The sequence below is a fragment of the Mesoplodon densirostris genome, chromosome 1, assembly GCF_025265405.1.
Source record: "Mesoplodon densirostris isolate mMesDen1 chromosome 1, mMesDen1 primary haplotype, whole genome shotgun sequence".
Classification (NCBI taxonomy): Eukaryota; Metazoa; Chordata; class Mammalia; order Artiodactyla; family Ziphiidae; genus Mesoplodon; species Mesoplodon densirostris.
In genome coordinates, this window is record NC_082661.1 from 156,933,478 (window position 1) to 156,957,969 (window position 24,492).

At 44.2% G+C, this 24,492-nt stretch overlaps 1 protein-coding gene across 6 annotated transcripts in view; it reads right to left on the reverse strand.

Moving 5' to 3' along the window:
• The window catches only part of TBC1D1 (TBC1 domain family member 1), a 231,997-nt gene extending 210,835 nt beyond the window's left edge, over window positions 1-21,162 (reverse strand). For all 6 annotated transcript variants that reach the window (XM_060111224.1, XM_060111254.1, XM_060111233.1 and 3 more), the window contains exon 1: window positions 20,671-21,162. The gene's annotated coding sequence lies outside the window, so the exon portion shown is untranslated. The remainder of the gene's footprint in view (window positions 1-20,670) is intronic.
• Between the last annotated feature and the right edge of the window lie 3,330 nt (window positions 21,163-24,492).

Here is a 24,492-nt window from a genome sequence, read left to right on the forward strand (position 1 = left end):
ATATATCTTAAGAATTAATTTTTATAATATAATTTGAACAGAGTTAAGGGCTAATTTTTTAACTTTAAATGTTCAAAAGTTCAGAAATAAACCCATATTTTATTTAGAGTGCTAAAGTATTTCATGAAAGTGTATTCCCTGTCTCTTTTCCTTTAAAGTACAGCTTCTCTTGATGACGAAAACAGACTTGAAGTTCATATAACCCTATAAATAATGGTGTCTCTCTCTCTCCTTTTTTTTCTCTCACCTACAGGTGAAAGTGGCATTAAATGTCTGGCTCAGCTTCCACTCATATAACTGAATCTGTTTGAAGTTCTAACTGTTGACAGCTGGTAATCCCAAGACATGTTTAAAGCAGTACTAGAATTATTACAAAGGATAGACCCAAGATCTATCAATTAGTGTAGATGAGGCAGTTCTTAATATGGTGGCGACAAAGGTAGCAGAATTACTTTGTTTCCTTGTAAGGGAATATATTCATAGTGCAAAAAAAATTACACAATTTAATCGTTTGAATCATTTGGTAAATAATCAGTGATCAAATTAGTTCTGCCATTTCACTGACAAAACTATTTGGATGCCTTGAGTTTTCACTTTTCAACCAGCTGGAGCACATCATAGTTTCTTTGTAAAAAGTAGATCAGACCTTAACACTGTTAATAAACTATCAAATAGTAAGTTCTACTTCAGATATAGTCATAATTATTTATAAACAATTCAGATTCTGCTGACATAAGATTCATGGTAACTTAGACTAGGTAATTATTTACTGTTCAGTAAAAAGTTCCATGAGGATTAGATAGCAAGACGGCAGAGTAGAAGGATGTGCTTTCACTCCCTCTTGTGAGAGCACCGGAATCACAACTAACTGCTGAACAATTATCAACAGGAAGACACTGGAACTCACCAAAAAAGACACCCCACATCCAAAGACAAAGGAGAAGCCACAATGAGATGGTAGGAGGGGTGCAACAACAATAAAATCAAATCCCATAACTACTGGGTGGGTGACTCAGAAACTGGAGAACACTTATACCACAGAAGTCCACCCACTGGAGTGAAGGCTCTGAGCCCCATGTCAGGCTTCCCAATCTGAGGATCTGGCAGCGGGAGGAGGAATTCCTAGAGAATCAGACTTAAAGGCTACCAGGATTAGATTGCAGGACTTCGACAGGACTGGGGGAAACGGAGGGCACACACAAACTAGTGTGCGCATTGGGACAAAGGGGAAGGAGTGGTGAGCCCATAGGAGACTGAACCAGACCTACCTGCTGGTATTGGAGGGTCTCCTGCAGAGGTGGGGGGTGGCTCTGTCTCACCGTGAGGACAAGGACACTGGCAGCAGAAGTTCTGGGAAGTACTTCTTGGCGTGAGCCTTACCAGAGCCTGCCACTAGCCTCACTAAAGAGTCGGGTAGGCTCCAGTGTTGGGTCACCTCAGGCCAAACAACCAACAGGGAGGGAACTCAGCCCCACCCATCAGCAGACAAGTGGATTAAAGTTTTACTGAGCTCTGCCCACCAGAGCAACAGCCAGCTCTACCCACCACCAGTCCCTCCCATCAGGAAACTTGCACAAGCCTCTTCGATAGCCTCATCCACCAGAGGGCAGACAGCAGAAGCAAGAAGAACGACAATCCTGCAGCCTGTGGAACAAAAACCACATTCACAGAAAGATAGACAAGATAAAAGGCAGAGGTCTATGTACCAGATGAAGGAACAAGATAAAACCCCCGAAAAACAACTAAATGAAGTGGAGATAGGCAACCTTCCACAAAAAGAATTCAGAATAATGATAGTGAAGATGACCCAGGGGCTTCCCTGGTGGCGCAGTGGTTGAGAGTCCGCCTGCCGATGCAGGGGACACGGGTTCGTGCCCCGATCCCGGAAGATCCCACATGCCGTGGAGCGGCTGGGCCCGCGAGCCATGGCCGCGGAGCCTGTGTGTCCGGAGCCTGTGCTCCGCAACGGGAGAGGCCACAGCAGTGAGAGGCCCGCGTACAGCAAAAAAAAAAAAAAAAAAAAAAAAGATGACCCAGGACCTCAGAAAAAGAATGGAGGCAAAGAGTGACAAGATGAAAGAGATGTTTAACAAAGACCTAGAAGAATTAAAGAACAAACAGCTACAAGAATTAAGGAACAAACAAACAAACTGAAATGAAAAATACACCAGAAGGAACCCATAGCAGAATAACTGAGGCAGAAGAACAGATAAGTGACCCGAAAGACAGACTGGTGGAATTCACTGTCGTGGAACAGAATAAAGAAAAAAGAATGAAAAGAAATGAAGACAGCCTAAGAGACCTCTGGGACAACATTAAACGCAACAACATTCGCATTATAGGGATCCCAGAAGGAGAAGAGAGAGAGAAAGGACCAGAGAAAATATTTGAAGAGATTATAGTCGAAAACTTCCCTAACATGGGACAGGAAATAGCCACCCAAGTCCAGGAAGCACAGAGACTCCAAAGCAGGAGAAACCCAAGGAGAAACACGCCGAGACAAACAGCAATCAAATTGGCAAGAATTAAAGACAAAGAAAAATTATTGAAAGCAACAAGGGAAAAATGACACATAACATACAAGGGAACTGCCATAAGGTTAACAGCTGATTTCTCAGCACAAACTCTATAAGCCAGAAGAGAGTGGCATGACATATTTAAAGTGATGAAAGGGAAATATCTACAACCAAGATTACTCAACCTGGCAAGGATCTCATTCAGATTCTATGGAGAAATCAAAAGCTTTACAGACAAGCAAAAGCTATGAGAATTCAGCACCACCAAACCAACTCTACAACAAATGCTAAAGGAACTTCTCTAAGTGGGAAACACAAGAGAAGAAAAGGATCTACAAAAACAACCCCACAACAATTAAGAAAATGGTAATAGGAACATACATATCGATAATTACCTTAAACATGAATGGATTAAATGCTCCAACCAGAAGATACAGGCTCACTAAATGAATACAAAAACAAGACCCATATATATGCTGTCTACAAGAGACCCACTTCAGACCTAGGGACACCTACAGACTGAAAGTGAGGGGATGGAAAAAGATATTCCATGCAAATGGAAATCAAAAGAAAGCTGGAATAGCAATACTCATGTCAGATAAAATAGACATTAAAATAAAGACTGTTACAAGAGACAAAGAAGGACACTACATAATGATAAAGGGATCAATCCAAGAAGATATAACAATTATAAATATATATGCACCCAACATAGGAGCACCTCAATACATAAGGCAACTGCTAACACCTATAAAAGAGGAAATCGACAGTAACACAATAATAGTGGGGGACTTTAACACCTCACGTACACCAATGGACAGATCATTCAGACAGAAAGTTAATAAGGAAACACAAGCTTTAAATGACACAATACACCAGATAGATTTAATTGATATTTAGAGGACATTCCATCCAAAAACAGCAGATTACACTTTCTTCTCAAGTGCGCATGGAATATTCTCTAGGATAGATCACATCCTGGGTCACAAATCAAGCCTCAGTAAATTTAAGAAAATTGAAATCATATCAAGCATCTTTTCTGACCACAACGCTATGAGATCAGAAATCAATTACAGGGAAAAAAATGTAAAAAACACAAACATATGGAGGCTAAACAATACGTTACTTAATAACCAACAGATCACTGAAGAAATCAAAGAGGAAATAAAAAAATACATAGAGACGAATGATAATGCAAACACGACGATCCAAAACATATGGGATGCAGCAAAAGCAGTTCTAAGAGGGAAGTTTACAGCAATACAAGTCAACCTCAAGAAACAAGAAAAATCTCAAATAAACAATCTAACCTTACACCTAAAGGAACTAGAGAAAGAAGAACAAACAAAACCCAAAGTTTGCAGAAGGAAAGAAATCATAAAGATCAGACCAGAAATAAATGAAACAGAAACAAAGAAAACAAGAGCAAATATCAATAAAACTAAAAGCTAGTTCTTTGAGAAGAAAAAATTGATAAACCATTAGCCAGACTCATCAAGAAAAAGAAGGATTTATTCAAATCAATAAAATTAATTTATTGACCAGTAAAATTTTATTTTATTAATAAATAAATTTTATTAATTAAAATTTTAATAAAATTTTATTAATTAAAATATTATTTTAATAAAATTTTAAATTAATTTTATTTATCAATAAAATTAGAAATGAAAAAGGAGAAATTACAACAGACACTGCAGAAATACAAAGCATCCTAAGAGACTACTACAAGCAGCTCTATGCCAATAAAATGGACAACCTGGAAGAAATGGACAAATTCTTAGAAAGGTATAAACTTCCAAGACTGAACCAGGAAGAAACAGAAAATATGAACAGACCAATCACAAGTAATGAAATTGAAATTATGATTAAAAATCTTCCAACAAACAAAAGTCCAGGACCAGATGGCTTCACAGGTGAATTCTACCAAACATTTAGAGAAGAGCTAACACCCATCCTTCTCAAACTCTTTCAAAAAATTGCAGAGGAAGGAACACTCCCAAACTCATTCTATGAGGCCACCATCACCCTGATACCAAAACCAGAAAAAGATATCATAAATAAAGAAAATTACACACCAATATCACTGATGAATATACATGCAAAAATCCTCAACAAAATACTACCAAACAGAATCCAACAACACAGTAAAAGGATCATACACCATGATCAAGTGGGATTTATCCCAGGGATTCAAGGATTCTTCAATATATGCAAATCAATCAATGTGATACACTGTATTAACAAATTGAAGAATGAAAACAATATGATCATCTCAATAGATGCAGAAAAGGCTTTTGACAAAATTCAACACCCATTTATGATAAAAACTCTCCAGAAAGTGGGCATAGAGGGAACCGACCTCAACAAATTAAAGGCCATATACAAACAACCCACAGCAAACATCATTCTCAATGGTGAAAAACTGAAAGCATTTCCACTAAGACCAGGACAAGACAAGGCTGTCCACTCTCGCCACTATTATTCAACATAGTTTTGGAAGTCCTAGCCATGGCAATTAGAGAAGACAAAGAAGTAAAAGGAATACAAACTGTAAAAGAAGGAGTAAAACTTTCACTGTTTGCAGATGATGTGATACTATACATAGAGAGTCCTATAGATGCCACCAGAAAACTATAAGAGCTAATCAATGAATTTGGTAAAGTTGAAGGATAAAAAATTAATGCATAGAAATCTCTTGCATTCCTATACACTAATGATGAAAAATCTGGAAGAGAAATTAAGGAAATACTCTCATTTACCATTGCAACAAAAAGAATAAAATACCTAGGAATAAACCTACCTAGGGAGACAAAAGACCTGTATGCAGAAAACTATAAGACACTGATGAAAGAAATTAAAGATGATACAAACAGATGTAGAGATATACCATGTTCATGGATTGGAAGAATCAATATTCTGAAAATGACTATACTACCCAAAGCAATCAAAAGATTCAATGCAATCCCCGTCAAGTTAGCAATGGCATTTTTTACAGAACTAGAACAGAAAATCTTAAAATTTGTATGGAGAAACAAAAGACCCTGAACAGCCAAAGCAGTCTTGTGGGAAAAAAAAAATGGAGCTGGAGGAATCATACCCCCTGACTTCAGGCTATACTACAAAGCTACAGTAATCAAGACAGTATGGTACTGGCACAGAAACAGAAATATAGATTAGTGGAACAGGATATAAAGCCCAGAGATAAACCCACACACCTATGGTCAACTAATCTATGACAAAGGAGGCAAGGATATACAATAGAGAAAAAACAGTGTCTTAAATAAGTGGTGTTGGGAAAACTGGACAGTTACATGTAAAAGAATGAAATTGGAACACTCCCTAACACCATACACAAAAATAAACTCAAAATGGATTAGAGACCTAAATGTAAGACTGGACACTGTAAAACTCTTAAAGGAAAACATAGGAAGAACACTCTTTGACATAAATCACAGCAAGATCTTCTTTGATCCACCTCCTAGAGTAATGGAAATGAAAACAAAAGTCAACAAATGGAACATAATGAAACTTAAAAGCTTTTGCAAAGCAAAGGAAACTACAAACAAGAGAAAAAGACAGCCCTCAGAATGGGAGAAAGTATTTGCAAATGAATCAACGGACAAAGGATTAACTTCCAAAATATATAAACAGCTCATGCAGCTCAATATTAAAAAAACAAACAACGCAATCCAAAAAATGGGCAGAGGACCTAAACAGACAATTCTCCAAAGAAGACATACAGATGGTCAAGAAGCACAAGAAAAGCAGCTCAATATCAGTAATTATTAGAGAAATGCAAATCAAAACTACAATGAGAGGGGCTTCCCTGGTGGCGCAGTGGTTGAGAGTCCGCCTGCCGATGCACGGGACGCGGGTTTGTGCCCTGGGCTGGGAGGATCCCACGTGCCGTGGAGTGGCTAGGCCCGTGAGCCATGGCCGCTGAGCCTGCGCGTCCGGAGCCTGTGCTCCAAAACGGGAGAGGCCACACCAGTGAGAGGCCCACGTACTGAAAAAAAAAAAAAAAAAAAAAAAAACTACAATGAGGTATCACCTCACACATGTTAGAATGGGCATCATCAGAAAAGCTAGAAACAATAAATGCTGGAGAGGGTGTGGAGAAAAGGGAACCCTCTTGCACTGTTGGTGGGAATGTAAATTCATAGAGCCACTATGGAGGACAGTATGGAGGTTCCTTAAAAAACTAAAAATAGAATTACCATATGACCCAGCAATCCCACTACTGGGCATATATCCAGAGAAAACCATAATTCAAAAACGGGCCTCCCTGGTGGCGCAGTGGTTAAGAGTCCGCCTGCCCATGCAGGGGATACGGGTTCGTGCCCGGGTCTGGGAGGATCCCATATGCCGCGGAGCGGCTGGGCCCGTGAGCCATGGCCGCTGGGCCTGTGCATCCGGAGCCTGTGCTCCGCAACGGGAGAGGCCACAACAGTGAGAGGCCCGCATACCGCAAAAAGAAAAAAAAAAAAAAAAAAAAAAACGCACAGGCACCACAATGTTCACTGCAGCACTATTTACAATAGGCAGGTCATGGAAGCAACCTAAATTCCCATCAACAGACGAATGGATAAAGAAGAAGTGGTACATATATACAATGGAATATTACTTAGCCCTAAAAAGGAATGAAATTGGGTCATTTGTAGAGATGTGTATGGATCTAGAGACTGTCATACAGAGTGAAGTAAGTGAGAAAGAGAAAAATAAATATCGTATATTAACGCATATATGTGGAACCTAGAAAAATAGTACAGATGAACCAGTTTGCAGGGCAGAAATTGATACACAGATGTAAAGAACAAACGTATGGACACCAAGGCAGGGGGGAAAGTGGCGAGGGGTTCGGGTTGGGGTGGTGTGATGAATTGGGAGATTGGGATTGACATGTATACACTGATGTGTATAAAATGGATGACTAATAAGAACCTGCTGTATAAGAAAATAAGTAGGGCTTCCCTGGTGGCACAGTGGTTGAGAGTCTGCCTGCCAATGCAGGGGACACGGGTTCGAGCCCTGGTCTGGGAAGATCCCACATGCCGCCGAGCAACTAAGCCCGTGCACCACAACTACTGAGCCTGCACTCTAGAACCCGCGAGCCACAACTCCTGAGCCTGCGTGCCACAACTACTGAAGCCCGTGCACCTAGAGCCCATGCTCTGCAACAGGAGGAGCCACCACAGTGAGAACCCCACACACTGCAACCAAGAGTAGTTGCTCACAGCAATTAGAGAAAGCCCACGCAAAGCAATGAAGACCTAATGCAGCCAAAAATTAAAAAATAATAACAAAAATTTTTTTAAAGAAAATAAATAAATTTTAAAAAAGAAAAAAAAAGTTCCATGAAACAGAAGAACCATTTGAATAATCCTAATAAACCATCAGATTATTTTTAAAGCCATCTCAATCCACATCATTTGCATGCAATCTGTGACCCATCCTTTAGTCCCCAGGTAGAACCACTTATTCCAGGAAGCCTCTTGTGTCTCAGACCTCAGTAAGAAATACTCTGATCTGAGACAGTCTTCACTGATTTCTACTAGATTTGCGTGGCTAGGGCAGTGCCATGGACAGGTAAGAGGGACTACAAGGAAAACGTAAGAAGAGGAACAGAATCTAAGTGCTTGTCCTATTTCACCCAAACAATTATTTCCCAAACACTACCATAGGGGTCTTGAATAAAATAAACCTGAAATCTTATAAAATATGGTAACTTTTATTATTTAGGGACTTCAGGGGAAGGAAGAGCTGATAGTGCCACACTTAAAAAATTACTTCTTCACTTCCGGGTAAGATGGCGGAAGAGTAAGACGCGGAGATCACCTTCCTCCCCATGGATACACTAGAAATACAGCTACACGTGGAACAACTCCTACAGAACACCTACTGAATGCTGGCAGAAGACCCCAGACCTCCCAAAAGGCAAGAAACCCCCCACATACCTGGGTAGGGCAAAGCGGAGAGATCCCCACACAGAGGATCGGTGCCGAGCGGCACTCACCAGCCCGAGAGGCTTGTCTGCTCGCCCGCTGGGGCGCGCAGCGCTGGAAGCTGAGGCTCGGGCTTCGGTCAGAGCGCAGGGAGAGGACTGGGGCTGGCGGCGAGAACTCAGCCTGAAGGGGGCTAATGCGCCACAGCTAGCCGGGAGGGAGTCCGGGAAAACTCTGGAGCAGCCGAAGAGGCAAGAGACTTTTTCTTCCCTCTTGGTTTCCTGGTGCGCGAGGAGAGGGGATTAAGAGCGCTGCTTAAAGGAGCTCCAGAGACGGGCGCGAGCCGGGCTAAAAGCGCGGAGACCAGAGACGGGTGTGGGACGCTGGGGCTGCTGCTGCCGCCGCCAGGAGGCCTGTGTGCGAGCGCAGGTCACTGTCCACGCCGCCCTTCCGGGAGCCTGTGCAGCCCGTCATTGCCGGGGTCCCGGGATCCAGGGAAGGCTTCCCTGGGAGAACACACGGCGCGCCTCACGCTGGTGCAACGTCACGCCGGCCTCTGCCGCTGCAGGCTCGCCCCGCACCCCGTGCCCCTCCCTCCGCCCCCTGCCTGAGTGAGCCAGAGTCCCCAAAGCAGCTGCTCCTTTAACCCTGTCCTGTCTGAGCGAAGAACAGACGCCCTCCGGCGACCTACACGCAGAGGCGGGGCCAAATCCAAAGCTGAGGCCCGGGAGCTGTGAGAACAAAGAAGAGAAAGGGAAACCTCTCCCAGCAGCCTCAGAAGCAGCGGATTAAAGCTCCACAATCAACTTGATGTACCCTGCATCTGTGGAATACATGAATAGACAACAAATCATCCCAAATTGAGGAGCCAGGAGTCAGTGCTGTGCCTCTGAGGTGGGAGAGCCAACTTCAGGACACTGGTCCACAAGACACCTCCCAGCTCCACATAATATCAAACGGCGAAAATCTTCCAGAGATCTCCATCTCAACACCAGCACCCAGCTTCACTCAACGACCAGCAAGCTACAGTGCTGGACACCCTAAGCCAAACAACTAGCAAGACAGGAACACAACGCCACCCATTAGCAGAGAGGTGGCCTAAAATCATAAAAAGTCCGCAGACACCCCCAAACACACCACCAGACGTGGACCTGCCCACCAGAAAGACAAGATCCAGCCTCACCCACCAGAACACAGGCACTAGTCCCCTCCACCAGGAAGCCTACACAACCCACTAAACCAACCTTAGCCACTGGGGACAGACACCAAAAACAACGGGAACTACGAACCTGCAGCCTGCAAAAAGGAGACCCCAAACACAGTAACATAAGCAAAATGAGAAGACAGAAAAACACACAGCAGGAGAAGGAGCAAGATAAAAAACCACCAGATCTAACAAATGAAGAGGTAATAGGCAGTCTACCTGAAAAAGAATTCAGAATAATGATAGTAAAGATGATCCAAGATTCTATTTCCAAGATCCAAAATCTTGGAAATAGAATAGACAAAATGCAAGAAACAGTTAACAAGGACCTAGAAGAACTAAAGATGAATCAAGCATCGATTAAAAACACAATACATGAAATAAAAAATACTCTAGATGGGATCAATAGCAGAATAACTGAGGCAGAAGAACGGATAAGTGAGGTGGAAGATAAAATAGTGGAAATAACTGCTGCAGAGCAAAATAGAGAAAAAAGAATGAAAAGAACAGAGGACAGTCTCAGAGACCTCTGGGACAACATTAAACGCACCAACATTCGAATTATAGGGGTTCCAGAAGAAGAAGAGAAAAAGAAAGGGACTGAGAAAATATTTGAAGAGATTATAGTTGAAAACTTCCCTAATATGGGAAAGGAAATAGTTAATCAAGTCCAGGAGGCACAGAGAGTCCCATACAGAATAAATCCAAGGATAAATACGCCAAGACACATGTTAATCAAACTGTCAAAAATTAAACACAAAGAAATCATATTAAAAGCAGCAAGGCAAAAACAACAAATAACACACAAGGGAAACCCCATCAGGATAACAGCTGATCTCTCAGCAGAAACTCTACAAGCCAGAAGGGAGTGGCAGGACATAATTAAAGTGATGAAGGAGAAAAACCTGCAACCAAGATTACTCTACCCAGCAAGGATCTCATTCAGATTTGATGGAGAAATTAAAACGTTTACAGACAAGCAAAAGCTGAGAGAGTTCAGCACCACCAAACCAGCTTTACAACAAATGCTAAAGGAACTTCTCTAGGCAAGGAACACAACAGAAGTAAAAGACCTACAATAACAAACCCAAAACAATTAAGAAAATGGGAACAGGAACATACATATCGATAATTACCTTAAATGTAAATGGATTAAATGCTCCAACCAAAAGACAGACTGGCTGAATGGATACAAAAACAAGACCCATATATATGCTGTCTACAAGAGACCCACTTCAGACCTAGAGACACATACAGACTGAAAGTAAGGGGATGGAAAAAGATATTCCATGCAAATGGAAACCAAAAGAAAGCTGGAGTAGCAATTCTCATATCAGACAAAATAGACTTTAAAATAAAGACTACGAGAAGAGACAAAGAAGGACACTACATAATGATAAAGGGATCGATCCAAGAAGAAGATATAACAATTGTAAATATTTATGCACCCAACATAGGAGCACCTCAATACATAAGGCAAATGCTAACAGCCATAAAAGGAGAAATCGACAGTAACACAATCATAGTAGGGGACTTTAACACCCCACTTTCACCAATGGACAGGTCATCCAAAATGAAAATAAATAAGGAAACACAAGCTTTAAATGATACATTAAACAAGATGGACTTAATTGATATTTATAGGACATTCCATCCAAAAACAACAGAATACACATTTTTCTCAAGTGCTCATGGAACATTCTCCAGGATAGATCATATCTTGGGTCACAAATCAAGCCTTGGTAAATTTAAGAAAATTGAAATTGTATCAAGTATCTTTTCCGACCACAATGCTATGAGACTAGATATCAATTACAGGAAAAGAGCTGTAAAAAATACAGACACATGGAGGCTAAACAATACACTACTTAATAACGAAGTGATCACTGAAGAAATCAAAGAGGAAATTAAAAAATACCTAGAAACAAATGACAATGGAGACACGACGACCCAAAACCTATGGGATGCAGCAAAAGCAGTTCTAAGAGGGAAGTTTATAGCAATACAATCCCACATTAAGAAACAGGAAACATCTCGAATACACAACCTAACCTTGCACCTAAAGCAATTAGAGAAAGAAGAACAAAAACATCCCAAAGTTAGCAGAAGGAAAGAAATCATAAAAATCAGATCAGAAATAAATGAAAAAGAAATGAAGGAAACGATAGCAAAGATCAATAAAACTAAAAGCTGGTTCTTTGAGAAGATAAACAAAATTGATAAACCATTAGCCAGACTCATCAAGAAAAAAAGGGAGAAGACTCAAATCAATAGAATTAGAAATGAAAAAGGAGAAGTAACAACTGACACTGCAGAAATACAAAAGATCATGAGAGATTACTACAAGCAACTCTATGCCAATAAAATGGACAACCTGGAAGAAATGGACAAATTCTTAGAAATGCACAACCTGCCAAGACTGAATCAGGAAGAAATAGAAAATATGAACAGACCAATCACAAGCACTGAAAATGAAACTGTGATAAAAAATCTTCCAACAAACAAAAGCCCAGGACCAGATGGCTTCACAGGCGAATTCTATCAAGCATTTAGAGAAGAGCTAACACCTATCCTTCTGAAACTCTTCCAAAATATAGCAGAGGGAGGAACACTCCCAAACTCATTCTACGAGGCCACCATCACCTTGATACCAAAACCAGACAAGGATGTCACAAAGAAAGAAAACTACAGGCCAATATCACTGATGAACATAGATGCAAAAATCCTCAACAAAATACTAGCAAACAGAATCCAACAGCACATTACAAGGATCATACACCATGATCAAGTGGGGTTTATTCCAGGAATGCAAGGATTCTTCAATATACGCAAATCAATCAACGTGATACACCATATTAACAAATTGAAGGAGAAAAACCATATGATCATCTCAATAGATGCAGAGAAAGCTTTTGACAAAATTCAACACCCATTTATGATAAAAACCCTGCAGAAAGTAGGCATAGAGGGAACTTTCCTCAACATAATAAAGGCCATATATGACAAACCCACAGCCAGCATCGTCCTCAATGGTGAAAAACTGAAACCATTTCCACTAAGATCAGGAACAAGACAAGGTTGCCCACTCTCACCACTCTTATTCAACCTAGTTTTGGAAGTTTTAGCCACAGCAATCAGAGAAGAAAAGGAAATAAAAGGAATCCAAATTGGAAAAGAAGAAGTAAAGCTGTCACTGTTTGCAGATGACATGATACTATACATAGAGAATCCTAAAGATGCTACCAGAAAACTACTAGAGTTAACCAATGAATTTGGTAAAGTTGCAGGATACAAAATTAATGCACAGAAATCTCTGGCATTCCTATATACTATTGATGAAAAATCTGAAAGTGAAATCAAGGAAACACTCCCATTTACCATTGCAACAAAAAGAATAAAATATCTAGGAATAAACCTACCTAAGGAGACAAAAGACCTGTATGCAGAAAATTATAAGACACTGATGAAAGAAATTAAAGATGATACAAATAGATGGAGAGATGTACCATGTTCTTGGATTGGAAAAATCAACATTGTGAAAATGACTCTACTACCCAAAGCAATCTACAGATTCAATGCAATCCCTATCAAACTACCACTGGCATTTTTCACAGAACTAGAACAAAAAATTTCACAATTTGTATGGAAACACAAAAGACCCCGAATAGCCAAAGCAATCTTGAGAACGAAAAATGGAGCTGGAGGAATCAGGCTCCCTGACTTCAGACTATACTACAAAGCTACAGTAATCAAGACAGTATGGTACTGGCACAAAAACAGAAAGATAGATCAATGGAACAGGATAGAAAGCCCAGAGTTAAACCCACGGACATATGGTCACCTTATCTTTGATAAAGGAGGCAGGAATGTACAGTGGAGAAAGGACAGTCTCTTCAATAAGTGGTGCTGGGAAAACTGGATAGGGACATGTAAAAGTATGAGATTAGATCACTCCTTAACACCATACACAAAAATAAGCTCAAAATGGATTAAAGACCTAAATGTAAGGCCAGACACTATCAAACTCTTAGAGGAAAACATAGGCAGAACACTCTATGACATAAATCACAGCAAGATGCTTTTTGACCCACCTCCTAGAGAAATGGAAATAAAGACAAATATAAACACATGGGACCTAATGAAACTTAAAAGCTTTTGCACAGCAAAGGAAACCATAAACAAGACGAAAAGACAACCCTCAGAATGGGAGAAAATATTTGCAAATGAAGCAACTGACAAAGGATTAATCTCCAAAATTTATAAGCAGCTCATGCAGCTCAATAGCAAAAAAACAAACAACCCAATCCAAAAATGGGCAGAAGACCTAAATAGACATTTCTCCACAGAAGATATACAGACTGCCAACAAACACATGAAAGGATGCTCAACATCTTTACTCATTAGAGAAATGCAAATCAAAACTACAATGAGGGCCTCCCTGGTGGCGCAGTGGTTAAGAGTCCGCCTGCCGATGCAGGGGATACGGGTTCGTGCCCCGGTCTGGGAGGATCCCATATGCCGCGGAGCGGCTGGGCCCGTGAGCCATGGCCGCTGGGCCTGCGTGTCCGGAGCCTGTGCTCCGCAACGGGAGAGGCCACAACAGTGAGAGGCCCACATACCGCAAAAAGAAAAAAAAAAAAAAAAACTACAATGAGATATCATCTCACACCAGTCAGAATGGCCATCATCAAAAAATCTACAAACAATAAATGCTGGAGAGTGTGTGGAAAAAAGGGAACACTCTTGCACTGCTGGTGGGAATGTGAATTGGTACAGCCGCTATGGAGAACGGTATGGAGGTTCCTTAAAAAACTACAAATAGAACTACCATATGACCCAGCAATCCCACTACTGGGCATATACCCTGAGAAAACCATAATTCAAAAAGAGACATGTACCAAAATGTTCATAGCAGCCCTATTGACAATAGCCCGGAGATGGAAACAACCTAAGTGTCCATCATCGGATGAATGGATAAAGAAGATGTGGCACATATATACAATGGAATATTACTCAGCCATAAAAAGAAATGAAATTGAGCTATTTGTAATGAGGTGGATAGACCTAGAGTCTGTCATACAGAGTGAAGTAAGTCAGAAAGAGAAAGACAAATACTGTATGCTAACACATATATATGGAATTTAAGAAAAAAAAATGTCATGAAGAACCTAGGGGTAAGACAGGAATAAAGACACAGACCTACTAGAGAATGGACTTGAGGATGTGGGGAGGGGGAAGGGTAAGCTGTGACAAAGTGAAAGAGCGGCATGGATATATATATACTACCAAACGTAAGGTAGATAGCTAGTGGGAAGCAGCCGCATAGCACAGGGAGATCAGCTCGGTGCTTTGTGACCGCCTGGAGGGGTGGGATAGGGAGGGTGGGAGGGAGACGCAAAAGGGAGGGGATATGGAAACATATGTATATGTATAACTGATTAAATTTGTTATAAAGCAAAAAAAAAAAAATTACTTCTTCGCTAATTCTCTGTAATTTTGTGGGTAGAAAACTTAGGTACCCAGCACAAATGGGTAAATAATTCATATGAGAAAATGTTTTCAAATAAATAAGATTTATCTGTGTGTGACTTTTTTTTTTTTTTTTTTTTTGCGGTACACGGGCCTCTCACTGCTGTGGCCTCTCCCGCTGCGGAGCACAGGCTCCGGATGCGCAGGCTCAGCGGCCATGGCTCATGGGCCCAGCCGCTCCGCGGCATGTGGGATCTTCCCGGACCGGGGCATGAACCTGTATCCCCTGCATCGGCAGGCGGACTCTCAACCACTGCACCACCAGGGAAGCTCTCTGTGTGATTTTTTAACTATATTTTAACAGAATTTAAAAAATAAATGACATATATATACATTTCATTGTTTAAATTCTTAAGTAGAACCTGATAAACATAAGTAACATGTTTTACACAGAAGAAATAAAATAAATTGTCCTTTTCTTAATTCAAAATTATCATTATGAAATCATCATGATCCACCCATTATTATTCTGTGCATTAAAAAGTAATGTCCTCAAGAAAAAGAAAAAAGAAATACTCTGGGGCTTCCCTGGTGGCGCAGTGGTTGAGAGTCTGCCTGCTGATGCAGGGGACACGGGTTCGTGCCCCAGTCAGGGAAGATCCCACATGCCGCAGAGCGGCTGGGCCCATGAGCCATGGCCGCTGAGCCTGAGCGTCCAGAGCCTGTGCTCCACAACGGGAGAGGCCACAACAGTGAGAGGCCCGCGTACCAAAAAAAAAAAAAAAAAAGAAATACTCTGATCTGTTATTCCAGTGAGCATCTAGTCGTGTTTTCAATAGTAGAGTCAGGGCCTCCCTGGTGGCGCAGTGGTTAAGAGTCCGCCTGCCGATGCAGGGGATACGGGTTCGTGCCCCGGTCTGGGAGGATCCCATATGCCGCGGAGCGGCTGGGCCCGTGAGCCATGGCCGCTGGGCCTGCGCATCCGGAGCCTGTGCTCCGCAACGGGAGAGGCCACAACAGTGAGAGGCCCACATACTGCAAAAAGAAGAAAAAAAAAAAAAAAAAAAAAAGAAAATAGTAGAGTCATCTGTGGACAAACCCTATCCCTTACAGAGACCATCTGTGTTCTACACAACTCCTACCCACCACAGCCCATAAACATGGTAGAACTCAAAACACAAAGATACTCTTTTATTAGAATAGTTCCAATAACCTTGTTAGTGAGTCCTGCTATGCTAAGTATCCCTGGAAGCACGCACCTAGAATCACAAAATTTTAAAGCTAGAAAGGTCCTTTCAAGCCACTCAGAAATTTCCCTCATATGTGAGGGAAATGAGGAAACTGGAGAAGCCAAATGGCTTGTCCAAGTTTGGTGACAGAATTAGGACAATCCAAGCCCCTGACTACCATCCACGTGCTGCAAAGAACCTCAGTTTTCTCACGAAAACACTTTCAAGTGTGAAGTTGAGGAAACAAGTTACTTCTCCAAATCTCAAGTTTATTCTTATAAAAGAATGGCACAAGAGCATCCTCAAGTTTTCTTTTGTCTCTAAAATCTGGTGAATCTCATTTTCATGATGTATAATACCAAATGTCCCCAGCATTGTGTGGGGATAGAAAGCTGCTTTCATCTTCCCTTCAAGAATATAAACGTGGGAGAGGTACGTGAAGAAAGGGTGGGGTTTACTAATCAGGAAGCGAGAGAGATGATGGTGGGAGTTAGCTGGCCGCCATTGGGAACCCCCTCTCTTCCCAGGCCCCCCTCCCCTCCCTCCCAGCAAGCCACAGGGAGTAGGATGGGGACTTCCCAGTAGCTAACCATACCACAGCCCCTGCCCCAGCCTCCCCTCTCACCTCCTCAGAGGGCTGGTGGGAGGGCAGGAGGGCGAGATAGATGGATGAAGGAGGGCTGCTGGAAGCTTCTAGCTCCAGGCCAGGTTAGGAGCCAGTCAGTACTGTTTAGCTGTCAGGGACCTGCAGGATAGACAGGGAACCCCGAGTGGCCACTCATTTCCCCTTGAGAATCAATGACTTAATTTTTCTGTTCTTTACCCTAGATAGAGTAGGCATGAGGCTGAACAGGATTATTCTGCCACCTGAATAATCTCATGCCATGGGATCACTGGCTTGGCTCAGCTCTTTGTCCATTTCCTGCACAGAATCTCACCCAATCACAGCAGTGTGCTGCTCACCCAGGAATTGCCCACAAGTCCTAAAGATCTTTGGAGCCGTCGGCTATTTCACTATCATGCAGAGCTCCTGGAGTCAGTGCTTCTAACATTCACATCATCAAGGACGCTCCAGTACCAGGCTTTGCCTCTCTAATTTGACACATAAAGTAATGCTGTTTTGAATGATTCCCTTCCCATATAAATCAGAGCTAATTCAAGCCTAGTCCTTTAGAATGCGACTGTCACTTCTTGTATTCTCTTCTACTGTATTACACAGGATAAAGGGGTTGGGGGGGTCCCAGTTGGCCTCTAGGGGTTATGTCTAACCCTCCCTGCTGCATGGCTGCTTTAAGTTATTCTCCTAAAAGTAATAATATTAATTGTTAACACATAATACCACTAACTGTGAGTCTGTTAACAGGTTTAGCTCTCACAACAACCCTGGCCAATAAGGACCATTATTGATCATATCCAAATAAGGACTATTATGGACTATAATGATCATTATCAGCTCCAATTTAAAGATGAGAAACCAGAAGGAAGTTGCTGGCACAGAAAAATGAGGTCACTTGCCCAAGGTCATACTGGCAGCAAGTGGCAGAACCAGGATTCGAACACAGGTCCCTCCACTTCACCCAGGTGAAGGTGGCCTTCTAGGGAAGTGGGACACAGAGACCGTCAACAGCTGGTAATAAGGGAAGAGGGGTAAACTGAACTATTTCTTCAGAGTTGCCCTTTTCTTCCTCAAACTGCCTCGTACTATGACAAGCAATGTCACATGGGATAAAAGGCTAACACTGACATGGCTGCACCCAACCAGAAATGTTACCATAGCGAAAGGAGAAATCTCCAGAGCTCTCAGTGGGAAAGATAAAGATAGACTAAGTGGAGAGTTCCATTTACAAAACTTTACTTTGATGCTAATAATTTATACATACACCAATGAACATTTCCCCCATTTTGCTGGTTTGCCAGTGGCTGGACAAATCCACACAAAGGCATTTACCTTAAATATCGCTTGATTATTTCATTTACTACTTTGAGCCACACTTAGTCCTTTTATATCTCCTTGCACTCAGCTGATAATCTCAGGATATTCCACTGTGTTCACTTCAGAAAATTTCCTCTAAACATTTCCACAGCTCCCTTTAATTCACAGCTGTGCTCACTATCCAGTAGCTCATGTTTTGTCAATGGGTACTTAATAGAGAATTCTGGAGAGCAAGCACTTTTTATGGCCTTATTTCCCTATACCTTGGTAGGAAAAAAAAGAAACTGGCAGATTCAAGACTGCCATAGCTTTCCACTTCAAAGAGCTGTAAAACACCTGTTTACAAAAGCAGTCAGTCCTATTTTATTTTATTTTTTTTAAATTTTTACTAATTATTCTATTTTTGTTTATTTGTTGGCCACACCAGACGGCTTGCAGGATCTTAGTTCCCCCACCAGGGGTCAAACCCAGGCCCCCTGCAGTGCAAGGGCAGAGACCTAACCACTGGACCCTGAGAACTCCCAGTTAATCCTATTTTATGCAAAGTTTTTCATGCAATGTCCTTATTCCTTAAGACATTCTTCAAGGTTCCCAGGAAGGAGACGAGCAGGAGGCAACCTCCTCCCCAAGCAAGAGAAGCCATCTCAACTCTAGGAAACGGTGCGGAACCCAGCTGTTTCAGGGATCCCTGAACAAGATAGTGACAGAACATCAAGTGTTCAGAAACATGAAGAGTCGTTCTGCAAGGTGGATTCGCAGCCTCTTGGAACAGCTCTCCGTTCATTCCTCATCCCGACCCCTCCCACCCACAGCAGGCTCCCAAAACACAACAAAACCCGGAGGTGGCCGTGCTTCAGCTCCCACCAATCTCATCTCAAGTCTGGGGAAGAGAATGAATTTCTGCTTTCCCAAAGAAGGGGTTTTTTGGTTTTTTGTTTTTTTTTTTTTTGCGGTACGCGGGCCTCTCATTGCTGTGGCCTCTCCCGTTGCGGAGCACAGGCTCCAGACGCGCAGGCTCAGCGGCCATGGCTCACAGGCCCAGCTGTTCCGCGGCATGTGGGATGTTCCCGGACCGGGGCACGAACCCGTGTCCCCTGCATCGGCAGGCGGACTCTCAACCACTGCGCCACCAGGGAAGCCCCAAAAAGGGTTTTTTTTTTTTTTTTTTTTTTTTTTTTTTTTTTTTTGCTGTACGCGGGCCTCTCACTGCTGTGGCCTCTCCCGTTGCGGAGCACAGGCTCCGGACACACAGGCCCCGCGGCCATGGCTCACGGGCCCAGCCGCTCCGCGGCATGTGGGATCCTCCGGGATCGGGGCACGAACCCGTGTCCCCTGCATCGGCAGGCGGACTCTCAACCACTGCGCCACCAGGGAGGCCCCCAAAAAGGGGTTTTTATCAAGGTCTCTGCAGTTCCGTTTAAGGACAGAGCAAAAAGTTTAGAAGTTTGGACTTGTAGAGATAGCTGAGTTTCGTGGATGTGACCCATTTAAACCAGGTCATTTTAAAATGCTCTTTCAAAGTCTGATTATATTAATAAATGAAATCACCCAATTATCTAAAAGGAAGAACGAGCGATCTATGAAGTGAATACCCATGAATTAATGTAGGGCACTCTGAAAACTAAACTGTTTGGTGGGAGGAACAATCACATCAGTTTCGGTTTTTTTTTTTTTTTCCTTTTTAAATAACTTCCAGAGAACAATCTATTTAAATGAAATCGCCACACGTAAAGCCGCCTCTAGGTGGATTTCAAAGTTAATGACATCTCTTTTAAACACACACACACACACACACACACACAACAACAACAACAACGTGTGGCGAAGTTTGAAGTTTAATCACAGACCGATCAGGAAGCTGCTAGAAACAATTAAGCAGGATTTCAAAATGACTGGTACAGGATGTGCCCATAGAAAGTAAAGTTGAGCGCACTGGTGGAGCTGCCAAAGTTGCTACTGCAAAGTACCCTGAACTTTTACAGGGTGACCTGGGGTCACTCTGACCGCCCTTCCTCCGTCTGGTCGCCTTACAAACTAGCCCTAGAGGTATCTAGCGGGAGCGGGGAGGAGGGAGATGCGAGAACTGCGAGCGGGAGTGAAGGGCGGGGCAGAGGGAGGGTGCCTGCAGGAGCTCCAGGGTCTTAACTCGAAAAACGAGTTTCGCTTTCTTCCAAGTAGGGGACAACGAGGTGGCAGTGAACTTCCTCCCCACCGAGAGACCCCCGCGCGTCAAGGACAGCAGGAACGTCCCTGGAGCGCTGGATTCCAGCTTTTCCGCGGGCCCGGGCGCGCAGGGGCCTGCTGGGGTTGGGGTCGGCCGGGATGCCCCGCGAGGAGGTGGCGGGCTGGCGTGGGTGAGGCCCCAGGAAGCGCCTACCTGTGCTGCGGCGCGCTCAGAGCCCGCGGCCCGGCCGCGGCGCGCAGGTGCTGGGGGCAGCCCGGGGACGGCCTGGGCGGGCGGGGCGCGCATCGCGCCCGGCGGGCTGCTCTCTTCCCGCCGCGGGGCGCCGGGAAGACTCCCGCCTCTTCTCCTGCCGGCTGAGGACACGGCGGGTCCCGCGGCGGCGGTAGCAACAGGCACCGAGGCGCGGGTACGGCGGCGGCGGCGGCGGCGGCGGCGGCGGAGGCGGAGGAGGAGGAGGTGGTGTCTGCGCGCGGCTCGCGTTTCCTCCTCCGCGGCAGGGCGAGCGCAGGGGAGGCGAGGGGAGGGCAGAACCCAGGATCTCCCAACTCGGTCCCCAGGGACCTGAGAGGGAGAAGCGATGCTTCCTCCCTCTCCACTGCGCCGTTTGACTCGCGAGCGGCTTGGCCGGGACGGGCGAGTCACACACGGACAACAGCTGCTGCAGTGTGGGTCCGTCGCGGCCTCCCTCCCTTCGCTATCTCTCCCCTCCCCAGCGGTCCATCCTCAACCCGCCCCCCCCCCCGGCCTCCAGCCCCGGCCCGGGAGAGGGTGTGCCGGGCGCCGCCCCCACCCAGCCCCAGAGCAGGATCTTGGCCGCCGAATGCCTACGGCTCCGGAAACGCGGAGCCCCGCGCGTGATTAAGGCCCTCGAGGAGGGATGTACGGTTGCACACCCTGTCTTCGGCGGCCTATTTATAGCAGGTGGCACTGCCCGCCGCGCTCTCCGCCTGCGGGGCTCTCAGCAGGTGGCACTGCCAGCCCGCTCTCCGCTCCCCTTCAGTAGCCTCGCCTCATCAGCACTCTCGCCTTCTCTCTCAGAAATGGACCGGGTGAAAATTGCACAGAACACAGCAAAGCGATCAAGCCACCTGACTGTCCCCCGCATCACCCCTTCTTCCCGTCCTAGGCAGGGAGTGAATTCGGCACTGGCATCCTATGCGGCGCTTGCAGGCAAGGGTCGAAAATCGGGGACTCGGGGAATAACCGGATGCTGAAGTGCCCTCCCCTATTAAACACCAGTAAACCCATTCCCGAACTGCGGGGTGACGAAGAGGCTAGACTGGGCGCTTTTCCCCTTCCTCCTGGTCTAGCGCACGCACGTTTCTCTCTCTCTCTCTCTCTCTCTCTCTCTCTCTCTCTCTCACTCACACACACACACACACACACACACACACACACACACACACACACACCCCTCGGTGTTTCCAACCCTCGAGTCAGGTTTGGAGAAATTCCCAGCGGCCTAGGAGAGATACCAGGGAGATGTAAGACGTCTGAGAAAGCGGGCTCCTAGGATTAGATGGCAGTGTGCAGGAAACAGGCAAACCTCCCAAATCCCTGTCCCACCAGGTAAAAGGGGGCACTTTCACTCCGGGGGGTAGGTAGAGGGATCTGAGGAAAGTGGGGGACTTAGCAGAGAGGGGAAAGCAGGAAGAAGAGGGAGATGGACGTGGGGTAGGTGGGGAGGGGGCTAGGCAGCGGCAGAAGGGGACTGCATCTCTCAGGATTTTCTGCTTAGTGTTAGCTGCAGGCTAACTTTAGGGAAGTAGCTGAATTTGAGCTACAGGGTTGGACGTGAACCCAAGTCCCAACTCTACCACTGGGTGGGCTTAGACAAGCTGCTGGACCTCTGGTCTCCATTCTTTTACCTGTAAAATGGGACCAATACACACTTTATGAGACCATTGTGAGGATACAATGGCAAAGTGTAAGCAAAGTGCTTAGCACAGTGGCACATATATGGACCTCAACTAATGGCAGCAGCTATTGTTACCATGGCTCAGGATGCAAATACAGGTCCAAGGTTCTCCCCTCCCTCCTTCCTCCCTTCTCCCTCCAGGAACAGAGTTGCTAGAAGCTGAGGAGGCTCTTGGAGCCTTTTCTTTTTCAAGATTTTTTTTTTTTTAATGCAGGTCAATCTCAAAGTCTCTATTGAGTTTGTTACAATATTGTTTCTTGGCCAGGAGGCACGTGGGATCCCAGCTCCCTGACCAGGGATTGAACCCACACGTCTGGCAGGGGAAGTCTCAACCACTGGACCAGCAGGAAGTCCCAGGCAATTGGAGCCTTTTTGATTAGGACTACCTTATGGTCCCTGATTCCATTCCCCTGGATGCTCACATTCCAGGGAGTTATACTTAAGTGGGATACAAAAGTTTTATCCACAGCTTTATTTAAAACTTAGAATACTGGTGGCTATTATTCATTGAGGGGCTAGTCTATTTGGGGCATTGTGGAAACCACTTTATATATATTGTCTCTAATCCTCACAAAAATTCTTTAGGGCAGAGATGATTAAATCCACTTGACTAATGAGGAAACTAAGAGGTAAATGCCTCTTTTGACCACAGAACTAGTAGGTTCTGGGATCTAGATGCAAAGACTGTTATAACACACTTCCTCTCTGGTCACTGTGTAGCTCTCTTGTAGCACTCAATTCATTCTTTGTTATAGCACAGTTGTTTGTGTACTTAGCCTCAAATCTTTTTAAAAAAAGAGGTAAGAGGACTTCCCTGGTGGCGCAGTGGTTAAGAATCTGCCTGCTAATGCAGGGGACACGGTTCGAAACCTGGTCCAGGAAGATCCCACATGCCGCGGAGCAACTAAGCCTGTGTGCCACAACTACTGAAGCCCGTGTGCCACAATTACTGAAGCCCACGTGCCTAGAGCCCGTGCTCTGCAACAAGAGAAGCTACCACAATGAGAAGCCTGAGCACTGCAATGAAGAGCAGCCCGCACTCGCCACAATGAAGAGTAGCCCCCGCTTGCCAAACCTAGAAAAAGCCTATGTGCAGCAACAAAGACCCAACACAGCCAAAAATAAATAAATAAATAAACGAAATAAAATAAAACTAAGCATGTAATTTGGTTAATCACTTATTGTGAATAAAACCTCATTTAAAAAAAAGAGGTAAGGAATATATGCAGACATAAATACTCTAACGATTAGAATGTTTATTGGGTTATGGAAATTGTTCTTCATTAGGTTATAAGACCAGGTAAACCAGTTAAACCGTATTGTTACCTCTTGGATCACACCATAATCATTTCCCATTTTTGTCTCCAACTCACTCGTACAGTTCTCATCCCCTCTCTGCAGCAGCCTGCTGAGCACACTTACCTCCAGAGTGCTAGATGTCAAGACAGGCACACTCATCCATTTCGTTGACATCCCCAAACTGCCTTTCATACACGACTGGCCAGATGATCGTTGAAACTATTACCTAACAACACTGGTCAGGTCAAGGCTGGACGCTGCGCACAGAACATCTTGGCCAGAACTCCCTTCCATCCTGCCTTTTACTCCCTTTGCGTTTCCTCATCAATCCCCTTCACACCCACTCCATCCACACCCCCAGTCCCAGAGTGCAGGAAAGCTTAGGTAGAGGTAGGCAGCCAGATGGTGTGCTAATCAGGTCACAAAGGTAGGAAGTGGAAGGGGTGGGGTACAGAGGCAGGCCTGGGCCCCATGTCTCTCATAATATTCCTTCCCTCCACTCCACTGCTGTAATCTAGCAAGTTGTGGCTCAGAGGTTTACAACTTAGTGGTAAATGACCATTTCCCTGACCCCGTAACCTGAGTTAGGGAAGCATCATGACCTTGTGAGAAGCAGTGATTTCTGCATCACTTTTCCAGTTCCCAGTGTCAGTTAGTGCCCTAGGGATAATAACAAGGGATTTTATAATACTTTTAGCTTCCTGGAAACAGAACTCCCTTTATAATATGTGATAAAGATTTTCAAACTTTTTTGCTGCAAAGCATTGTCTCAGAGAGTAGAAGAGAGCCTGCCCTCA